Source organism: Capricornis sumatraensis, chromosome 2, assembly GCF_032405125.1.
Source record: "Capricornis sumatraensis isolate serow.1 chromosome 2, serow.2, whole genome shotgun sequence".
NCBI classification, from domain to species: domain Eukaryota; kingdom Metazoa; phylum Chordata; class Mammalia; order Artiodactyla; family Bovidae; genus Capricornis; species Capricornis sumatraensis.
Genome location: NC_091070.1, coordinates 190,813,534 through 190,838,183, shown reverse-complemented (window position 1 = coordinate 190,838,183; position 24,650 = coordinate 190,813,534).

Below are 24,650 nucleotides of genomic sequence, written 5' to 3'. Positions count from 1 at the left end.
CCACATGGTGCTTGATTGTATTTCTCTGCTGATAATTCTCCTCCCCTCTGTCAATGTGCCACGACCTTGGAGGCCAGCCATCTTGTGCGTTGTGCGTTATTGGCTCTGGATAAGACAAGCCCACTTGCTTCTGATACAGATCGTGTCAACTGATTCTCCTAGTTTGTCCTATTAGCCCAGAGTTGAAGAAGGAGATACACTCCAAATGTTATGAGAAGAGTGGAGAAGGCTCATAGGGTTAATCTTACAGACAAAGGCAGCATGTGATTGAAAACATCCAGCCCTTTGCAAAGATCTGTGCCCCAGTAGGAGATGGATCCATGAATGCCAGGTGCATCGCAAGCACCACAGGCTCCTATGACCCTCAGCAAGTCTTTTTTCCTTTGTCTTTGACAAGTCCATAAATGATGTGCCAGAGAAAAATAAGAATTTGTTCCATATCAGAAAGTTTTGTCCTTTAGGTATTTTCTTTGTGGGTAGAAAAAAAAAAAAAATGAGAAAGGTCAAGTAGTGTTTTGTCATTAAAATGGTATGTTTCTCTCAAGGCTTTCAGCCTAATTAAGATGCAAAGCATGCATTGAGACAGAAAGTTGTCCTGGATAAATCCTTTCTTCTGCTGTTTTATTTATTGTACTTCACTCCATTGTTTTGTTTATGTGCTCTTTACCCCTATTCTTTTCACAAAGACTTTGGGAGAGCTTACAAAAACATGTCAATACAAAATTAAATATTTCTAAATCATTAGGAGAAGCAGAGTGAATGGATAACATTAAAGACATGCATAAGATTGGTGTTTAGAACTTTATGGCAAATACCATAGTAAAATTGTTAAAAACAATTTACAAAAATGACTCCCAAAGCCTATTTATCACTTAAATTGTGCAGTGGCTCACAAATCTGTTCTCTGAACTTTAATTTAGTTTTGGAGGTCTGGGAGGACAACTTCAATCCCCATGACAACTTCAGGTACTCTGGCACACCTCTGAAGGCATACTGTTTTCTTATTTGCAAGGATATAAAATGAAAACTACTATTTATGAGTTATCTAAAATACACTAAGCATTGTTTTAGTAACTTGACATTTAATAATCCACTGAATTCTCTCAGCCTTCTATGATATAGGAATTATTTCTTTTGGACAGAGGACATAACCAAAGCTGAGCAACTTGCCTAAGTTCACCCAACTATCAGGATAAAGGCAAAATCAATACAGGGATGTTTGAGCTCAAAGTCAGTGCTATTCTCATTTCATTTAATGATCCACCTGAATGACAAGTTAAAAAATTGCAGAATATGCTTTTTTCACTTGGTGGGTATTAAAATATCAAACAAAATTGGTTCATTGGAAGGTTGCCCTCAAGCTGTACGTTGACCAGGAAATAACTACAAGCTAAAAGAAGATTACAGGACTTCCCTGATGGTCCAGTGGTTAAGAATCTGCCTGCCAATGCCTGGCACATGGGTTCAATCCCTGGTTCGGGAAGATTCCACATGCCACAGAGGAACTAAGCTTGTGTGCCACAACTGTAGAGCCCATGATCCATAAGTACTGAGCCCACATGCCTAGAGCCTGTTCTGCAATAAGATAAGCAACCACAAAGACAAGCCAGCATACCAAAACAGAGGAAGACAGCACACAGCATCAAAGACCTAGCATAGCCAAAAATAAATAAATAAACTAATTTTTAAAGTGTATTTTAAAAGATTACAAGGTCTGGTGGTTAAGGTCAACAAAAGGAGCACCTATGATCATCTGTGGGCTCTGGCACTCTCATGCAAATGACCTCCTACAAAATCAGAAAGAACATATCTCAAAAGCCCCTCCAAACTATACGCCATAACAAAATAGAAAGAGTAAGAAGCTATGGTTTTAATGGGTTTCCCAGGTGTCTCAGTGGTAAAGAATCAGCCTGACAATACAGGAGACATGGATTCTATCCCTGGGTCAGGAAGATCCCCTGGAGAAGCAAATGGCAATCCACTCCATTGGGAAATTCCATTGACAGAGGAGCCTGGTGGCCTATAGTATATGAAGGTCACAAAAGTGTTAGACACAGCCTAGCAACTAATTAACAAAAATGTGGTCTTGATATAGCATCACTACGAACAAAGCTAGTGGAGGTGATGGAATTCCAGTTGAGCTGTTTCAAATCCTGAAAGATGATGCTGTGAAAGTGCTGCACTCAATATGCCAGGACATTTGGAAAACTCAGCAGTGGCCACAGGACTGGAAAAGGTCCGTTTTCATTCCAATCCCAAAGAAAGACAATGCCAAAGAATGCTCAAACAACTGCACAATTGCACTCATCTCACATGCTAGTAAAGTAATGCTCAAAATTCTCCAAGCCAGGCTTCAACAATACGTGAACCGAGAAATTCCTGATGTTGTTCAAGCTGGTTTTAGAAAAGGCAGAGGAACGAGAGATCAAATTGCCAACATCTGCTGGATCATGGAAAAAGCAAGAGAGTTCCAGAAAAACATCTATTTCTGCTTTATTGACTATGCCAAAGCTTTCGACTGTGTGGATCACAATAAACTGTGGAAAATTCTGAAAAAGATGAGAATACCAGACCATCTGGTCTGCCTCTTGAGAAATCTGTATGCAGGTCAGGAAGCAACAGTTAGAACTGGACATGGAACAACAGACTGGTTTCAAATAGGAAAAAGAGTAAGTCAAGGCTGTATATTGTCACCCTGCTTATTCAACTTCTCTGCAGAGTACATCATGAGAAACGCTGGACTGGAAGAAACACAAGCTGTAATCAAGATTGCCGGGAGAAATATCAATCACCTCAGATATGCAGATGACACCACCCTTGTGGCAGAAAGGGAAGAGGAACTAAAAGGCCTCTTGATGAAAGTGAAAGAGGAGAGTGAAAAAGTTGGCTTAAAGCTCAACATTCAGAAAACTAAGATCATGGCCTCTGGTCCCATCACTTCATGGGAAATAGATGGGGAAACAGTGTCAGACTTTATTTTTCTCGGCTCCAAAATCACTGCAGATGGTGAGTGCAGCCATTAAATTAAAAGACACTTACTCCTTCGAAGAAAAGTTATCACCAACCTGGATAGCATATTCAAAAGCAGAGACATAACTTTGCCAACTAAGGTCCATCTAGTCAAGGGTATGGTTTTTCCTGTGGTCATGTATGGATGTGAGAGTTGGACTGTTAAAGAAAGCTGAGCACCACAGAATTGATGCTTTTGAATTGTGGTGTTGGAGAAGACTCTTGAGAGTCCCTTGGACTGCAAGGAGATCCAACCAGTCCATTCTGAAGATCAGCCCAGGGATTTCTTTGGAAGGAATGATCCTAAAGCTGAAACTCCAGTACTTTGGCCACCTCATGCAAAGAGTTGATTCATTGGAAAAGACTGTGATGCTGGGAGGGATTGGGGGCAGGAAGAGAAGGGGACGACAGAGGATGAGATGGCTGGATGGCATCACTGACTCGATGGATGTGAGTCTGAGTGAACTCCTGGGGTTGGTGATGGACAGGAGGCCTGGTGTGCTGCGATTCATGGGGTCGCAAAGAGTCAGACACAACTGAGGGACTGAAATGAACTGAACTGAACTGAGTCCCACTAATCAGACAGAAAATGGCCACTGGTGTGTGTTGGGTTGGAAAAGTCATCTTCAAGAACAAAAGAAACAAGAAAAATAGCATTGTTATTTGTGATAATAGCTGCCACTTACTGAGTGCCCATTAGATGCCAGATACCCTCTGTATGTTTTATAACTAATCTTCATGATGGGTCTCTTTGGGCACTGTTGATTCCTGTCTGCTTTCTTTTTATCAAATGAAGAAACAGAGGCTCAGAGAAGTTTTAGAGATGACTGTGGCAAGATCACTAATAAGGTGCAGAACTAAAGTCTCAAACATAAGCCTGTCTAGCTGGAAACTCACACACCCTCTACTGTGCTTTGCTGCTGCTTTATACCAGTCAGGTCAACCTGAAAGACTAAGGCAAACTGAATAACACTGATGCCTCATATCAGATTTTGAAGAGCTGCAGGTGTTGCTGAATCTTCTAGGCATCAGAGATTTCTACAGTAGCAGTAAACATTGATGGCCTCTGGGGTGGACATACCCTCCAGTCCACAGCCAGAGAAAGGAAAGAGCCTTGAAGAGGGACAACTGAGAACTTTGAGGTTCTTAGACAGGGAGGGGAAGATATTTTCCACTTTCTTAATTTAGTGGCTCTTTATTAAGCTTCAGTTCAGTCGTGTCCAACTCTTTGTGACCTCATGAACTGCAGCATACTAGGCCTCCCTGTCCATTACCAACTCCCGGAGTTTACTCAGACTCACATCCATCGAGTTGGTGATGCCATCCAGCCATCTCATCCTCTGTCACCCCCTTCTCCTCCTGCCCCCAATCCCTCCTAGCATCAGGGTCTTTTCCAATGAGTCAACTCTTTGCATGAGGTGGCCAAAGTACTGGAGTTTCAGCTTTAGCATCATTCCCTCCAAAGAAATCCCAGGGCTGATCTCCTTCAGAATGGACTGGTTGGATCTCCTTGCAGTCCAAGGGACTCTCAAGAGTCTTCTCCAACACCACAGTTCAAAAGCATCAGTTCTTCAGCGCTCAGCTTTCTTCACAGTCCAACACTCACATCCATACATGACCCCTGGAAAAACCATAGCCTTGACTAGACGGACCTTAGTTGGCAAAGTAATGTCTCTGCTTTTGAATATGCTATCCAGGTTGGTCATAACTTTTCTTCCAAGGAGTATGCGTCTTTTAATTTCATGGCTGCAATCACCATCTGCAGTGATTTTGGAGCCCCAAAAAATAAAGTTTGACTGCCAGAGTCCAGCTCCAGCAGCCAGGGATTCAACCTGAAAGGGTGAGCGGTGTCGGCGAGAAACTGGGGCAGCCTCTCATTTTTCTTGGACTGCCTGTTTATTTCAAGCTTATGATTCTCTTTTATACTTTTACAAAAGCATTAGGTCTAGGTGCAATGCAGGATAGAGGATGCTTGGGGCTGGTGCACTGGGATACCCAGAGAAATGGTATAGGGAGGGAGGTGGGAGAGAGGCTCACGATTGGGAACACGTGTACACCTGTGGCGGATTCATGTTGATGTATGGCAAAACCAATACAGTATTGTAAAGTAAAATAATTTTTTTTTAAAAGCAATATGTCAGAGGTTTGATATTTTTAGTTCCCATAGACCCAGATTTATTTTTCTCCAAAAATCATTGTTGCTGCTCAAAAGGAGTTCCTTCCTCAGCGATTCTCTTGTCTACTTTTTATCATGTGTCCTTGTGAATACACTGTAACTCATGCTAATACCTGGGCTACATACCACATTCCTCAGTTTAATTCTTATTTTTCTAAGTCCTGTTTGCCCCTAGTATCCTAAGCTCACTATTTCTTAGAAAGGGCTTCTAGCTAATAATATCTCTAAAGTTCCTAATTTCTATAAGCTATAGTAGAATATGCTAACATTACAGCAATCCTTAAATCTTTAGCTTCTAACTATTTTAATTATCCCTAAGCCCTAAGTTCAGCAAACTCCTTTGCCATAAACACTTTTCTCACAAATGGGCTTCAGATAGCAATCCCTCCCATGCCCTCAAGCTGTAGCCCACGTGCTTACCCTGGAACAGTCTTTTGTAAAAGTCCTTGAACAAATGTCAGTGATAAACTTTATGAATTATTCTTTGAGCACAGCTGCAGAAAGCTTTATGCCTTCTCATGCTCCTCTCAAAAAAAATAATAATAATAATAAGCACCTTAATATTCTCTTCAGTCAACTCAACCAAGGAAAGGAAAAAACAACTCAGAATCACAAAGCCTAACCCATTCCGGGTCTGTGCCTACGGAGCAAAGGGAGGGGGTTTAGGGCTGTGCCTACATTTTGTTAGTAATGCCTAATGCAGCTCCCAACATTTGACACTGTTTCCACTGTTTTCCCATCTATTTCCCATGAAGTGATGGGACCAGATGCCATGATCTTCGTTTTCTGAATGTTGAGCTTTAAGCCAACTTTTTCACTCTCCTCTTTCACTTTCATCAAGAGGCTTTTTAGTTCCTCTTCCCTTTCTGCCATAAGGATGGTGTCGTCTGCATATCTGAGGTGATTGATATTTCTCCCGGCAATCTTGATTCCAGCTTGTGCTTCTTCCAGCCCAGTGTTTCTCATGATGTACTCTGCATAGAAGTTAAATAAGCAGGGTGACAATATACTCTGGGAGATGGTGACGGACAGGAAGGCCTGGCGTGCTGCAATTCATGGGGTCGCAAAGAGTCGGACACGACTGAGCGACTGAACTAGACTGGACAATATACAGCCTTGACGTACTCCTTTTCCTATTTGAAACCAGTCCATTGTTCCATGTCCAGTTCTAACTGTTGCTTCCTGACTTGCCTACAGATTTCTCAAGAGGCAGGTCAGGTGGTCTGGTATTTCCATCTCTTTCAGAATTTTCCAGTTTATTGTGATCCACACAGTCAAAGGCTTTGGCATAGTCAATAAAGCAGAAATAGATGTTTTTCTGGAACACTCTTGCTTTTTCCATGATCCAGCAGATGTTGGCAATTTGATCTCTGGTTCCTCTGCCTTTTCTAAAACCAGCTTGAACATCAGGGAGTTCACAGTTCACGTATTGCTGAAGCCTGGCTTGGAGAATTTTGAGCATTACTTTACTAGTGTGTGTGATGAGTGCAATTGTGCGGTTGTTTGAGCATTCTTTAGCATTGCCTTTCTTTGGGATTGGAATGAAAACTGACCTTGGGGCACAAATAATTTTACCAAGCTATCTACAATACAATTAAAAGTGTACAGTGGAAAATCTCCCTTTCTATTGGTCTGTCTAGACTGAAATAACAAGATACTATGGGGTTGAGTGTCTTAAACAACAGATGTCTATTTTCTCACAGTTAGTTCTGGACTTTCCAGTCAGTTCAGTTCAGTTCAGTTCAGTTCAGTCACTCAGTTGTGTCCGACTCTTTGCGACCCCATGAATCGCAGCACGCCAGGCCTCCCTGTCCATCACCATCTCCCAGAGCTCACTCAGACCCACGTCCATTGAGTCCGTGATGCCATCCAGCCATCTCATCCTGGGTCGTCTCCTTCTCCTCCTGCCCCCAATCCCTCCCAGCATCAGAGTCTTTTCCAATGAGTCAACTCTTCGCATGAAGTGTCCAAAATACTGGAGCTTCAGCCTTAACATCATTCCTTCCAAAGAAATCCTAGGGTTGATCTCAAGGTGCCGGCAAATTCAGTTCCTGGTGAGTGTAGTCTTGCAGCTTGTAGATGGCTGCTTTCTAACTATATCCTCACATGGTCTTTCCTTGGTTCCTGTGTGGACAGTGAACTCTCTGATGTGTCTTCCTATAAGAACATTAATCCTATTGGATCAAGACCTTGGTTTAATGACTGCATTTAACCTTGATCTTTTCCTTAGAGATCTCAATTCCAGATAAAGCCACACTGTTGGCTAGGACATAAAAATGTTAACTTTGGGGGGATACAAGTATTCATTCCATTATACCCTTCTACTCTAGACTATCAGTCAGCCCATTTCCTTCTCCAAAGACAATCAGTGTCACCAGTGTCTGAGTATTCTGTCAAAAACATTTTGTGTATAATATGCTTATTCAAATAAAGTGAAACTAAGCACTATGTTTGATGATTATTCCTCTTGTAAGTAGAAAGTTGAGACTGTTCCATGTCTACATGTGTATCTTTTGCTTCATTCTTTCTCACGATTTCATAGTATACCATTAAATTACCATATTTAAATTAATCAGTACCATACTTATACATTGGAGGAGGACATGGCAACCCATTCCATTATTCTTGTCTGGAGAATCCCCGTGGACAGTGGAGCCTGGTGGGCTACAGTCCTGGGATCACAGAGAGTTGGACTCAACTGAGCAACTAAGCACAGCACTTATACATACTAAGTGTGTATTTAGTCTTTGGCTGTTACAAACAATGCTTTAGGGAACACAATTTTTCAAATATGTTTGTACATTTGTTAATAAAGTTAAATATCCAGAAGTGAGAAGTATAGGTTAAAGTGTATGTGCTTTTCAAAATGAAAAGATATTGACAAATTGCTCTCCAAAAAGATTCCTGCAATTTACATTTTAACATTTAAGTATAATTAGAACTTCCAGATGTACAAGCTGGTTTTAGAAAAGGCAGAGGAACCAGAGATCAAATTGCCAACATTTGTTGGATCATAGAGAAAGCAAGGGAATTCCAGAAAACCATCTACTTCTGCTTCATTATCTATGCTAAAGCCTTTGACTGGGTGGATTGCATCATGCTGTGGAAAATTCTTAAAGAGATGAGAGTACTGGACCACCTTATTTCCTGAGAAACCTTTATTTGGGTCAAGAAGCAACAATTAGAACCGGACATGGAACAAGGGACTGGTTCCAAATTAGGAAAAAAGTACATCAAGGCTATATATTGTCACTCTACCTATTTAACTTATATGCAGAGTACCTCATGCAAAATGCCAGGCTGGTTGAATCACAAGATGGAATCAAGAATGCTGGGAGAAATATCCACAACCTCAAATATACAGGTGATACCACTCTAATGGCAGAATGTGAAGAGGAACTAAATAGACTCTTGATAAGGGTGAAAGAGGAGTATAAAGCTGGCTTGAAATTCAAAATTCAAAAACTTAAATCATGACGTCCAGTCCCATCATTTATTGGCATACAGAAGGGGAAATAATGGAAGCAGAGACGGATTTTATTTTCTTGGTCTCCAAAATCACTATGGACAACAGCCACAGCCATGAAATTAAAAGACACTTGCTCGTGGAAGGAAAGCTATGATATATCTAGACAGTGTATTAAAAAGCAGAGACATCCCTTTGCCAGCAAAGGTCTGTATAGTCAAAGCTATAGTCTTCACAGTAGTCATGTACAGATGTGAAAGTTGGACAATTAAAAGGCTGAGCACCAAACAATTGATGCTTTGAATTGGGGTGCTGGAGAAGACTCTTGAGAGTCCCTTGGACTACAAGGAGATCAAACAAGTCAATCCTAAAGGAAAATAGCCCTGAATATTCATCAGGACTGATGCTGAAACTGAAGCTCCTGTACTTTGGCCACCTGATGTGAAGAACCAACACATTGGAAAGACCTTGAAACTGAGAAAGAGTCAAGGCAATAAAAGAAGGTAGCAGATGGTTAGATAGCATCACCAAGTCAATGGACATGAATTTGAGTGAACTCCAGGAGATAGTGGAGGACAGAGGAGCCTGGCATGGTGCAGTCCATGGGGTCACAAGGAGTCAGACACAATTTAGCGACTGAACAATAGCAAATAACAGTATGGATAAGAACTCCAGAATAACTTTGTGAATATTAATTCAATAACCCTTATTATGAATCATCTAATGAGGAGGAAAATAAAGATGGAAATATCTTTTTCACCCTCCTGACTCCACATTTTTTATTCATTTCCTCAAAGATTCAGTTCAGTTCAGTTGCTCAGTCATGTCCAACTCTTTGCAACCCCATGAATTGCAACACACCAGGCCTCCCTGTCCATCACCATCTCCCGGAGTTCACTCAAACTCATGTCCATCAAGTCGGTGATGCCATCCAGCCATCTCATCCTCTGTCATCCCTTTCTCCTCCTGCCCCCAATCCCTCCCAGCATCAGAGTCTTTTCCAATGAATCAACTCTTCGCATGAGGTGGCCAAAGTACTGGAGTTTCAGCTTTAGGATCATTCCTTCCAAAGAATATCCAGGGCTGATCTCCTTTAAAATGGACTGGTTGGATCTCCTTGCAGTCTAAGGGACTCTCAAGAGTCTTCTCTAACACCACAATTCAAAGGCATCAATTCTTCTGTGCTCAGCTTTCTTCACAGTCCAACTCTCACATCCATACATGACCACAGGAAAAACCATAGCCTTGACTAGACAGACCTTAGTCGGCAAAGTTGTGTCTCTGCTTTTGAATATGCTATCTAGGTTGGTCATAACTTTCTTTCCAAAGAGTAAGCGTCTTTTAATTTCATGGCTGCAGTCACCATCTGCAGTGATTTTGGAGCCGAGGAAAATAAAGTCGAACACTGTTTCCACTGTTTCCCCATCTATTTCCCATGAAGTGATGGGACCAGATGCCATGATCTTCGTTTTCTGAATGTTGAGCTTTAAGCCAACTTTTTTGCTCTCCTCTTTCACTTTTATCAAGAGGCTTTTTAGTTCCTCTTCACTTTCTGCCATAAGGGTGGTGTCATCTGCATATCTGAAGTGATTGATATTTCTCCCAGCGATCTTGACCCCAGCTTGTGCTTCTTCCAGTAGCAGAATATTAATCTGGTCTTATCACTCGCTATTTCTTAGCACCCACAGGCTGAGATCCTAGCTAGCACACAGGATACAGCAGAACAGGTTGGTTTCCGGCCAATCTTCCATGTCATCTCTGACAACATACTCATTTCCACAGTTTGTAGCTTTCAGTCAGATCAAGTCACTAACCTTAGAAATCCTTATGAGACCTCTCACACCACTGAGCCTCACAAGGACCATCTATCCTCTATATCTTTCCATATCTGTCTTCCCTGTTAATCTCCTTCCCCATTCATTCTACAATCTCTCAAATGTCATTTTTTCTGCCAAGACTCATTCTTTCTCCCATGTGGCCTTAGAAATTCTGTCTTCTATGAAACTACTCAAATCATGTGCATCCACATCATAAAACCTTATGGCTATAATTTGTATGTGTTTCTCTGACACTTCATTGGATAATAGCACATAGATGGTTGCTAAGTAGATGGTTAAAAAAATTATTTATTTTTATTTTTATTTTTTTAATTTTTAATTTTGTTTGTATTGGTGTAGCTGACTAACAATGTTGTGATAGTTTTAGGTGAATATCTTATTTTTAATCAAATCACTTAATCTTTGGGACAACCCTTTGACATAGATACTCTTACTATTCTTATTTTACGGATGAGGAAAATGAGACATAACTCGTAAAGTAACTTGCTCAATCACAGTAAAAGTAAGAGGCAGAGCTGGGACTGATCCCTAAATGTGGTTGTTCTAGAATCTTTACTATATAGAAATTCTCATCAGACATGTCTGACCTCCCAATTCTCCTCTTTTTACTCTTTTTACAGAGTATATTCTTCTTGTCCTCTTCTACCTAGTCTTCCAATCTCCAATCTCACTATAACTCAGCTTCTTCCTCCTCATAAACTACACTGACATGCTTCTAAATATGGAGATTAGTTCAACCTTCTCCTGGATCTAGCCTCAAAACCCTCTTCTTACAACTATCAGAGTACTCAGCATACAGAGGGCTCCATTGGCCACTAGGGCCCACCCATCATAGGAAAGTGTAGATGGTTATAAACAATTTTAAGATTAATAAGGCATCTGCTTCAAGTTGAGTTTGGACTTTTCTGGTGGCTCAGTGGGTAAAGAATCACCTGCAATGCAATTGACTCAGGTTCAATCCCTGGGTTCAATCCCTGGGTTGGGAAGATCCTCTGGTGAAGGAAATGGCAACCTACTTCAGTATTCTTGCCCGGAGAATTCCATGGACAAAGGAGCCTGGTGGACTATACAGTCCAGGGGATCACAAAGAATCAGACACAACTGAATGACTAACACTTCAAGTTGAATTTCGGTTCAGTTAAGTCACTCAGTCATGAAACCAGACTCTTACTTGAAACTTAGCACTCACAATTTTATTTAAGAGTTCTTTGAGGTTAGTGTTTGTGGAAGGGGAGGGAGAGGAAAGACAGGGTGAAACAGAGTGAGAAGTTGAGCTATGATACATTCCTAACAAGGCCTCAACTGACCCCAAGAAGAGTTTTGGAGTTGAGATGCCTTTCAGAGCTACACCATGTTGGGATGAGTTGGCAAGACCATTGATTAATTATTAGAAGTGGGTCATCTCTTGAGAGAAGGAGTGACATTGAGCAAAGCAGTTTTCTTTTGCCAAGGACTGACACCAAGGGCTATCATTGGTAGTACTTTCTGCAGCTGGGGAAGTAAGTCCATTCCTGAGGGAAGATCTACATGGCACATGGGAGCATCCACCCAATGTCTCATTCTTTAAATGCCTAACATCATAACGCTCTAACCACTGTAGCTTCATTTTCAGATGGGACAATTAATGTAAATGTAACATGGAAGAGATCACATAGACAGTAACAACTGAGCTGGTATTAGAACCCAGGCCTGGCTGAGTGCAAAACCCATGTTCCCTCTCTATATTTAACTAATCTTCTTGGGCACATTTTAAATTGTATGACAGCATGTATGTGGTAATCATTTGAAGACTAGAAATACACACTCATAACACTGAACTCCTTCCAGAACTGCACTCTCCCAACATTCCCCAAACAAGCAATTCCCTCTGAGCCCACACACCCACTTGCTCTCATTTTCCACATATTTACTTGGATGTAGTCACCAATGACATATTAGGCAGATGTCATTTGGAAAAGGAGGTGTGATCATTGTCAAAGTAAAGTGAGAACTGCCTTCGAACTATCCTTGATGTCTAGTCCACAGTGGAGAAGAGCTTATCTATTAAAAAATATTAGCAATGTCTCCAAAAATGTGGTCCATGGATCCTGAGACTACTCAGGATTTTTTCAGGGAATCTATAAAAGAAAAAAACATTTTCATAATAATAGAAGTTGTTTTTTTTTTTTTTTTTCCCACAGTGCCTACACAGTGTTAACTGACAGTACAAAAGCGCTGGTGAGTAAAACCACTAATGCTTTAATAGAGGTCAAGATAATGGTACAAAATTCTATTAGTAGTTGTAATCTTTAATAACTCACAGTCAGTTTAAAAGCAATATAAAAGCTAATTCCACTTAAAAGTCTTCTTGAAGAAGCAGTAAAAGTTATTCGTATTACTTATAAGAGGGATTAACTGGAAAACTATGGTTATTCAGACTTGGGAATAAGTCAGAAGTATTCTCAAAAATGAATGAAGAGAGCCCACCACTTCAAAGAAAATAACTCGTGATGTTAGTTTCCAATGATTAAATGTAAGTTTTCAAGCAAAAACCTGAATTTTTGAAAACTTTTGTTTGCCATCATGCTGCTACTGCTAAGTCACTTCAGCCGTGTCCGACTCTGTGCGACCCCATAGACGGCAGCCCACCAGGCTCCCCCGTCCCTGGGATTCTCCAGGCAAGAACACTGGAGTGGGTTGCCATTTCCTTCTCCAAATGCCATCATGAGCAATATCCTAATGTAGATTTTCTGATGAGATTGGTGGTTATAATAGGTATGTGATTTTTTTTTTATTTTGTATAATGAAGTGAGTCAACATTTTCAAAATCTACATAATTTAGAAAATTGGTATTTTCCATACAACCAATACATGGTGTTACAAAATTATGTTTGGGCAAAACAATCCATTCAAAAAATAGGCCAATGTATTTCAATGTAGTAAAATATGTGGTTCATTGATATGTTTTCAAATTTCACATTGCAACTATACTCGAAAAAATTAACACTTGTCAAGTTTTGGTGTAGTATCAAAGAAAACTATCCATGATTATCTGAAAAGGTTATTAAAATCAATCCTACACCCAACCATGTATGTGGATTTTCTTCATAACTTCAACAAAACAAATATTGCAGTTTCTGACTGCAGAGCAGTTATGAGAATCCAGCTATCTTCTATTAAGGGAGACATTAAAGAGAGTTGCAAAAGTAAGAAATATGTCAGACTTTTCACTATTTTTATTTTATAAAATATATTTGTAATTAAAATGTAATGGATTTATCACTTATTTTAAAATAAATTAACAAATATTCTTTATAATTTCACAGCTTTAATTTGTACTAGTAATAGATATATCCCACTCAAATAAAAGTGGTTTAGGTTCCTCAACTGGAGAAGGCAATGGCACCCCAGTACTCTTGCCTGGAAAATCCCATGGATGGAGGAGCCTGGTAGGCTGCAGTCCATGGGATTGCCAAGAGTCAGACACGACTGAACGAGTTCACTTTCACTTTTCATTTTCCTGCATTGGAGAAGGAAATGGCAACCCACTCCAGTGTTCTTGCCTGGAGAATCCCAGGGACGGGGGAGCCTGGTGGGCTGCCGTCTATGGAGTCGCACAGAGTCGGACACAACTGAAGTGACTTAGCAGCAGCAGGTTCCTCAATGACTTTCAAGAGTGTATTGGGTTCTTGAGACCAAAATGTTTGAGAACTAGTCCAGGATCAATATTGACTGGTTTAGTCAATATTGAGAGAATAGATGTAGGATTTTTCCAAATGAATTTTTTAGCTAAAAATAATGAATAAGAATAATTTTGTGCACCCGTGGGAGATTCATGTTGATGTATGGCAAAACCAATACAATATTGTAAAATAATTAGTCTCCAATTAAAATAAATAAATTTATATTTTAAAATGTTTAAATAGCATAATTTTTTAAATAACTGAATGAAGAAAGGGAAAAGGAATGAAATATTTGAATAACTGTGCTTCCCTGGTGGCCCAGTGGTAAAGAATCCACCTGCCAGTGCAAGAGATGTGGGTTTGATCCCTGGGTCTGGAAAATCCCCTGGAGAAGGAAATGGCAACCCACTACAGTATTCTTGCCTGGAAAATCCACTGGACAGAGCAGCCTGGTGGGCTACAGTCTATGGTGTCACAAAAGAGTTGGACATGACTAAGCGATTAAATAACAATTTGAAGAACTATGTGCAGAAAGTATTGCCTGAAATGGTGTGGATATATAAACCTAGAATATGAAAATAAGAGAACTGGACAATCAGAGAGGCAGAAGATTATTTACACAGCATCAACAGTATGACAGGCCTCTAAAAGTCTAGGGATCCCAGATTGCCTAGGGTATGAGTTTTATGAGTTTATAAAAGGGAGGTAACACCCCCTGTGTTACTACAGGTTGATCCACCCATTACTTAGCTCACATCAGGCACCCTGTTGTTGTTTAGTCACTCAGTCATGTCTGATTCTGTGTGACCCCATGTACTACAGCAAGCCAAGCTTCCCTGTCCTTCACCATCTCCCGGAGCTTGTTCAAACTCATGTCCATTGAGTTGGTGATGCCATCCAAAGATCTCATCCTCTGTCCTTCCCTTCTCCACCTACCTTCAATCTTTCCCAGCATGTGGGTCTTTTCCAATAAGTCAGCTCTTCTCATCATATAGGAAACTACTGAAGTTTCAGCTTCAGCATCAGCCCTTCCAATGAATATTCAGGGTTGATATCCTTTAGGATTGACTGTTTTGATATCCTAGCTGTTGAAAGGACTCTCTCAAGAGTCTTCTCCAACACCACAGTTCAAAAGCATCAATTCTTCAGCATTCAGCTTTCTTTATGGTCCAAATTTCACATGCATACATGACTACTAGAAAAACCATAGCTTTGACTAGATAAATATTTGTCAGAAAAGTAATGTCTCTGCTTTTTGATATGCTATCTAGGTTAGTCATAGCTTCTCTTCCAAGGAGCAAGCATCTCTTAATTTAATGGCTACAGTCACCATCTGCAGTGATTTTGGAGCCCAAGAAAATAAAGTCTGTCACTGTTTCCATTGTTTCCCCATTTATTTCCCATGAAGTATGGGACCAGATGCTATGATCTTCTTTTTTTGAAAGTTGAGTTTTAAGTCAGCTTTTCACTCTCTTCTTTCACTTTCATCAAAAGGCTTTTTAGTTCCTCTTCACTTTCTGCCATAAGGGTGGTGTCATCTGCACATCTAAGGTTGTTGATATTTCTCCCAGCAATCCTGATTTCAGCCTGTGCTTCATCCAGCCTGGCATTAAGCATGATGTACTCTGCATATAAGTTAAATAAGCAGGGTGACAATATATACCCTTAACATACTCCTTCCCCAATTTGGAACCAGTCCATTGTTCCATATCCAGTTCTAACTGTTGCTTCTTGACCTGCAGACAGGTTTTTCAGGAGGCAGGTAAGGTAGCCTGTTATTCCCATCACTTTAAGAATTTTCCACAGTTTGTGGTGATCCACACAGTCAAATGCTTTAGTGTAATCAATGAAGAAAAAGTAGATGTTTTTCTGGAACTCTCTTGTTTTTTCAATGATCCAGCGGATGTTGGCAATTTGATCTCTGGTTCCTCTGCCTTTTCTAATCCAGCTTGAACATCTGGACGTTCTCGGTTCACATACTGTTGAAGCCTGCCTTGGAGAATATTGAATATTACTTTGATAGCATGTGAAATGAGTGCAGTTTTGAGGGATTTTGAACATTCTTTGGCATTGCCTTCTTTGGAATCGGAATGAAAACTGACGTTTTCCAGTCCTGTGGTCACTGCTGACTTTTTCAAATTTGCTGGCATATTGAGTGCAGCACTTTCACAGCATCATCTTTTAGGTTTTGAAATAGCTCAGCTGGAATTCCATCACCTCCACTAGCTTTGTTAACAGTGATGCTTCCTAAGGCCCACTTGACTTCACACTCCATGATGTCTGGTTCTAGGTGACTAATCACACCATTGTGGTTATCTTGATGGATCATTAAGATCTTTTTTGAATAGTTCTTTTGTATATTCTTGCCAACTCTTCTTAACATCTTCTGCTTCTCTTAGGTCCATACCATTTCTGTCCTTTATTGAGCCCATCTTTGCATGAAATATTCCTTCGGTATCTGTAATTTTCTTGCAGAGATCTCTAGTCTTTCCCTTCTATTGTTTTCCTCTTTTTCTTTGCATTGATCACTGAGGAAGGCTTTCTTATCTCTCCTTGCCATTCTTTGGAATCCTGCATTCAGATGGGTATATTTCAGCTATTTTTAAGGCCTCCTCAGACAACCATTGTGCCTTTTTGCAGTTCTTTTTCTTGGGGATGGTTTTGGTCACTGCCTCCTGTACAGTGTTAGAACCTCCATCCATAGTTCTTCAGGCACTTTTCTATCATATCTAACCCCTTGAATCTATTTGTCACTTCCACTGTATAATCATAAGGGATTTGATTTAGGTCATACTTGAATGTCCTAGTGGTTTTCCCTACTTTCTTCAATTTAAGTCTGAAGTTAGCAATAAGGAATTCATGATCTGAGCCACAGTCAACTCCCAATTTTGTTTTTGCTGACTTCATAGAGCTTCTCCATCTTTGGCTGAAAAGAATATAATCAGTCTGACTTTGGTATTGACCATTGTCCATGTGTACATGGACATCTCTTGTGTTGTTGGAAGAAGTTGTTTGCTATGACCAGTGTGTTCTCTTCATGAAACTCTTGTTAGCCCTAGCCCTGATTCATTTTGTACTCCGAGACCAAACTTGTCTGTTACTCCAGATATCTCTTCACTTCCTACTCCTTTGCATTCCAGTCCCCTATGATAAAAAGGACATCTTCTTTTAGTGTTAGTTCTGGAAGGTCTTATAAGTCTTCATAGACCTCTTCAACTTCTTCAGCATTAGTGCTTGGTACATTGAGTTGGATTACTGTGATACTGATTGGTTTGCCTTGGAAACAAACAGAGGTCATTCTGTCGTTTTTGAGATTTCACCCAAGTACCGCATTTCGGACTCTTTTGTTTACCATGAGGTACCCTATACATGTTTAATGAATGAGTGAATAGTACTCTTCAATTCTGATTTTTCCTTTTGTTAATCTTTTTATTTTAGCTAGGTTGCAGAAGAATCAGCCACTTCACTCTATTCACTTCCGAACTTCTTTCCCCAAGGAAAGATTTCTTTTTTAATTTGTCTTGGGATCTTCAATTCTCAGCCTTGGAAAGGACAGAACCCACCTGCAAATTTGCTTCTATTACAGGGAGGTCTTGGTCTTTGGTTTTTGGTCCATATTTTTCACCTCTGTATCTGACTACACCAACCATTACTTGAGAACAAATAACCTGACTTTTTCATCTCTGAATTTCCACCTTAGAGTGAATAAAGTTTATTTAATAAGGATAAAGAAAGAAAAGAAGTAACATTTTTAGTCCTAATAAACTTGCTATAACTGCTACCCACATGCTCCACTAAAACAGCATTGACATCTTCTCTTTCCCACATGGGCAAGTTTGTCATGATTCCTGTGTTTATATTACCAAACCCACTCTGATTCAGAGGAAAAAATAAGAAGTACTTCATAGGAAAAATTAAAAAAAAAAACCTCTGTAGACAAACCCCAAGCACAAGAAGCTGTGGGTGAGAAAGATGCTGAGTGTGAGTCAGCTCCAGAATGCAAATGGACGTTGGATGTTAGATACTCTTACCAAACTCTTCCTCAATTTCCTCTTCCCCACTCCAGCTAGGATACATCCTTAGCTACATTAGCTGACAGAAACCAGGCACAGAAACTCAGGAAAGGGAAGACATAGATGAATCTTGAGCCAGGTCTTTCTAAAATGAAGGTAACTGTGAGGGGACTTCCAACTGCTGCTAAAATGATAGCTACAACCAATTCTTTCAGTGGTTGGCTAAGCCTTTTCTAAAACGTTGCTCTATTAATCTCTTTGAGACAGGCGAGAGCCGGCGCACTAAGTGCGGCCAAGAGGAACTACCCCACATCCGAGGTCAGGGGCAGCGGCCTGAGTGCCAGGCTGTGATGGCGCCGGAGTGGCTGAGAGGAGCTACCCTGTGTCCGAGGTCAAGGGCGGCGGCCAGGAGGAGACACCCTGCGTCTGAGGTCGGGGCGGCAGGGAGAAGCCACCTCACGCCCGAGGCCAGGGGCAGTGACCCTGAGGAGCCACCCTGAGCCCGAGGCCAGGGGTGGCAGCTAGGAGAAGCAACCTAAGCCTGAGGCCAGGGCCAGCACCTGGGAGGAGCATCCCAAGGAGTGGTGGCGACCTAGGCGCAAGAGGGCCTAAAGGAGCTATCCCACATTGAAGGTCAGGAATGGTGGTGGTAAGGAGATACCCCTCGTCCAAGGTAAGGAGCAGCAGCTGTGCTTTGCTGGAGCAGCCATGAAGAGATACCCAATGCCCAAGGTAAGAGAAACTCAAGTAAGATGGTAGGTGTTGCAAGAGGGCATCAGAGGGCAGACACACTGAAACCATACTCACAGAAAACTAGTCAATCTAATCATACTAGGACAACAGCCTTGTCTAACTCAATGAAACCAAGCCATGCCTGCGGGGCAACCCAAGACGGGAGGGTCATGGTGGAGAGGTCTGACAGAGCCTGGTCCGCTGGAGAAGGGAATGGCAAGCCACTTCAGTATTCTTGCCTTGAGAACCCCATGAACAGTATGAAAAGGCAAAATGATAGGATACCGAAAGAGGAACTCCCCAGGTCATTAGGTGCCCAATATGCTACTGGAGGTCAGTGGAGAAATAACTTCAGAAAGAATGAAGAGATGGAGCCAAAGCAAAAACAATACCCAGTTATGGATGTGACTGGTGATAGAAGCAAGATCTGATGCTGTAAAGAGCAATATTGTATAGGAACCTGGAATATCAGGTCCATGAATCAAGGCAAATTGGAAGTGGTCAAACAAGAGATGGCAAGGGTGAACGTTGACATTCTAGGAATCAGCAAACTAAAATGGACTGGAATGGGTGAATTTAACTCAGATGACCATCATATCTACTACTGCAGGCAGGAATCCCTCAGAAGAAATGGAGTAGCCATCATGGTCAACAGAAGAGTCTGAAATTCAGTACTTGGATGCAATCTCAAAAACGACAGAGTGATCTCTGTTCATTTCCAAGGCAAACCATTCAATATCACAGTTATCCAAGTCTATGCCCCAACCAGTAATGCTGAAGAAGTTGAAGTTGAATGGTTTTATGAAGACCTACAAGACCTTTTAGAACTAACACCCAAAAAAGATATCCTTTTCATTATAGGGGACTGGAATGCAAAAGTAGGAAGTCAAGAAACACCTGGAGAAACAGGCAAATTTGGCCTTGGGATGCGGAATGAAGCAGGGCAAAGACTAAGAGAGTTTTGCAAAGAAAATGCACTGGTCATAGCAAACACCCTCTTCCAACAACATAAGAGAAGACTCTACACATGGACATCACCAGATGGTCAACACCGAAATCAGATTGATTATATTCTTTGCAGCCAAAGATGGAGAAGCTCTATACAGTCAATAAAAACAAGACCAGGAGCTGACTGTGGCTCAGAAATGAACTCCTTATTACCAAATTCAGACTCAAATTGAAGAAAGTAGGGAAAACCACTAGACAATTTAGGTATGACCTAAATCAAATCCCTTATGATTATACAGTGGAAGTGAGAAATAGATTAAGGGCCTAGATCTGATAGAGTGCCTGATGAACTGTGGAATGAGGTTTGTGACAGTGTACAGGACACAGGGATCAAGACCAACCCCATGGAATAGAAATGCAAAAAAGCAAAATGGCTGTCTGGGGAGGCCTTACAAATAGCTGTGAAAAGAAGAGAGGCGAAAAGCAAAGGAGAAAAGGCAAGACATAGCGTCTGAATGCAGAGTTCCAAAGAATAGCAAGAAGAGATAAGAAAATCTTCTTCAGTGATCAATGCAAAGAAATAGAGGAAAACAACAGAATGGGAAAGACTAGAGATCTCTTCAAGAAAATTAGAGATACCAAGGGAACATTTCATGCAAGGATGGGCTTGATAAAGGGCAGAAATGGTATGGACTTAATAGAAGCAGAAGATATTAAGAAGAGGTGGCAAGAATACACAGAAGAACTGTACAAAAAAGATCTTCACGACCCAGATAATCATGGTGATGTGATCACTAATCTAGAGCCAGACATCTTGGAAAGTGAAGTCAAGTGGGCCTTAGAAAGCATCACTACAAACAAAGCTAGTGGAAGTGATAGAGTTCCAGTTGAGCTGTTTCAAATCCTGAAAGATGATGCTGTGAAAGTGCTGCACTCAATATGCCAGCAAATTTGGAAACCTCAGCAGTGGCCACAGGACTGGAAAAAGTCAGTTTTCATTCCAATTCCAAAGAAAGGCAATGCAAAAGAATGCTCAAACTACCACACAATTGCACTCATCTCACATGCTAGTAAAGCAATGCTCAAAATTCTCCAAGCCAGGCTTTAGCAATATGTGAACTGTGAACTCCCTGATGTTCAAGCTGGTTTTAGAAAAGACAGAGGAACCAGAGATCAAATTGCCAACATCCGCTGGATCATCGAAAAAGCAAGAGAGTTCCAGAAAAACATCTATTTCTGCTTTATTGACTATGCCAAAGCCTTTGACTGTGTGGATCACAATAAACTGTGGAAAATTCTGAAAGAGATGGAAACACCAGACCACCTGACCTGCCTCTTGAGAAATCTGTATGCAGGTCAGGAAGCAACAGTTAGAACTGGAAATGGAACAACAGACTGGTTCCAAATAGGAAAAGGAGTACGTCAAGGCTGTACATTGCCACCCTGCTTATTTAACTTATATGGAGAGTACATCATGAGAAACACTGGACTGGAAGAAACACAGGCTGGAATCAAGATTGCTGGGAGAAATATCAGTGACCTCAGATATGCAGATGACACCACCCTTACGGCAGAAAGTGAAGAGGAGCTAAAAAGCCTCTTGATAAAAGTGAAAAAGGAGAGTGAAAAATTTGGCTTAAACCTCAACATTCAGAAAACAAAGATCATGGCATCTGGTCCCATCACTTCATGAGAAATAGATGGGGAAACAGTGGAAACAGTGTCAGACTTTATTTTGGGGGGCTCCAAAATCACTGCAGATGATGATTGCAGCCATGAAATTAAAAGACGCTTATTCCTTGGAAGAAAGTTATGACCAACCTAGATAGTATATTCAAAAGCAGAGACATTACTTTGCTGACTAAGGTCCGGCTAGTCAAGGCTATGGTTTTTCCTGTGGTCATGTATGGATATGAGGGTTGGACTGTGAAGAAGGCTGAGCACCGAATAATTGATGCTTTTGAACTGTGGTGTTGGAGAAGACTCTTGAGAGTCCCTTGGACTGCAAGGAGATCCAACCAGTCCATTCTGAAGGAGATCAACTCTGGGATTTCTTTGGAAGGAATGATGCTGAAGCTGAAACTCCAGTACTTTGGCCACCTCATGTGAAGAGTTGACTCATTGGAAAAGACTCTGATGCTGGGAGGGATTGGGGGCAGGAGGAGAAGGGGATGACAGAGGATGAGATGGCTGGATGGCATCATGGACTCGATGGACGTGAGTTTGAGTGAACTCCGGGAGATGGTGATGGACAGGGAGGCCTGGCATGCTGCGCTTCATGGTGTCAGAGTGTCGGACATGACTGAGTGACTGAATTGAACTGAACTGAACTCTTTGAGGTATTACCTTTCCCTTCCTCCCTCAGCACAGAACCCAATCAAATCTCTTTTATCCAAAAGAAATAACATTGCTTTAAAAATACTAGTGTGCTGTGTGTATGCTCAGTTGCTTCAGTTGTATCCAACTCTTTGTGACCCTTGGACCATAGCCTGCCAGACTTCTCTGTCCATGGGAATTCTCCAGGCAAGAATACTTGAGTGGGTTGCCATGCCCTCCTCCAGAGGATCTTCCTGATCCAGGGATCAAACCTTCCTCTAATATCATCTTTATTGGCAAGTGAGTTCTTTACCACTAGCACCACTGAACCCTCCCAAAATACTAGGGCCAACAATAAAATCAAAGCAAAATTAAAACCTGCTCCTGAATCTTCTTTTATTTTATTTCTTTCCTTTCCTTCTCACTCAATTTTATTAAAAGAGTACTCTATACTCCCTGGCTCCATTTCTTCATTTAAACCCACCAATTTCTTGGTCTTCTTCATCTCTCTCCTAGAGTTGCCGATTTCACTGCACACATTCCCTGCATTTACTATATACAGTATCTTGGCAGCAGGTAACTCTCTTGGCCATTCCTTTCTTTCCATTCCCCTACTTTGACAGCACTTTTCCCTGTTTATTTATATATTTATTTCTATCTCTGTGATCACTCTTTCTCAGAGCTTCTCATTTTTTCCCTTACTCTCCCCTTAAATATTTGTGTTTCCTATATTTCATTCATTTCATTCTCAATTTACTCCTTTCTCACTCCACACTTAAGAAATATTTTTGAGTAATTTCTATGTACCAAGCATTGTTGTATGTAGTGAAAAATAGCAAATAAATCCATTTCCATAATTTACTACATAACTTTGCTTCCAATTTTATAATAAAGGAGGCATGACAGTGAGTTCCCACTCACAGAATTTGCTAACCTTATCATGTGCTCCATTAATCACATACAGGTGACTTGAGAAAATGACAGAATGGCCTAATAAAGGCTCATCTTTGGTACCAGCTGGGAGGCAACATTCTGTGGAGAAATTTTTGCTTTCCAAATCACTATCTTAGGTTCAGTAGGCTTGGAGTTCTTACTGTCCCAAAGGAGAAATACTTTCACCAGAGAATAAGTTCTTTTACTGTTGAATAAGATGCTGAGACTCCTAGTTCCCCATGTTTTCTGGGCTTCTCATGCTGCTGAGCCAATAGGCAAAGAAAGGTGCCATTGTCCCATCAAGGATATTATATTCCAGTCACCAAAAAGAAATTGAGATGCAACCACACAATAGTGGTAAAGATGACTGTATGACCTAGGAGATTCGTAGGGTCACTCCTTGTTCTCCAACAGTCCTGTTCAATGGAAAACTAGTTACAATATGATCTTCCAATTCCACTTCTGGGCATATTAGAAAAAAAAACAAACAAACTCTAATTTGAAATTATACACACATCCAAGTATCCCCAGCAACAATATTTACAATACCAAAGACATGAAAGCAATGTAAACGTCCATGGAGAGATGAATGGACGATGAAGATGTGGTATATATACACAATACACATAAAAGAAAATTGCCATCTGGAATAAAATGAATGGACCAAGAGATTATCATAATAAGTGAAGTAATAAACAATACACATAAAAGAATAAAATTGTCCTTGGAATAACATGGGTGAACCAAGAGATTATCATACTAAGTGAAGTAAATCATACAGAGAAAGGCAAATATTATGTGATATCACTTATGTGTGGAATCTAAAAAAATGATACAAATAAACTTATTTACAAAACAGAAATAAATACATAGGTATAGAAAACAAACTTATGATTACCAAAAGGAAAGGGGGGTGGGGGAAGGATAAATTAGGAATTTGGGATTAAAAGATATTCACCGCTATACATAAAATAGATAAAAAAGGACCTACACAGGAAACTATATTCAATATCTTGTAGTAAGCCATAACTGAAAAGAGTCTGGAAAAGAATAAAATATATAGATGTGTATATGTATAACTAAATCACTTTGCTGTACACCTGAAACTAACACAACATTGTAAATAAACTATACTTCAATTAAAAATTTGGTTAAAAAGAAAAAACAAAAGAATGATTTTCAAGGCCTTAGATTTCATAAAAATAAAGCTCTGGGTTACTTCAATAGGTAAAGAATGCCATCTGGCTGAGGGACAGGTAGTGAAAAATAGAAATATGAGTAGCAGTGGAGGAAAGCAGCTATAATTATCTACATAGGTCTAACAATCACTTATATGGAGGTTGAGGTTATATTAATAGCTATATGTTTTATTTTATTTTATTTCATCCTTCATTTCTACCCATCTTTCGTTAATAACTTGGTGTTGGCTAGGGTTCTTTTAAGACTCAAATGGGTATATAGCCAAATCAAGATCCCCATATATGTTATAGTATCTGATTTTTGTATCATGTACATTGAAGACGGCAGTCATTTACCTGAACAAATGAAAGAGGGGGA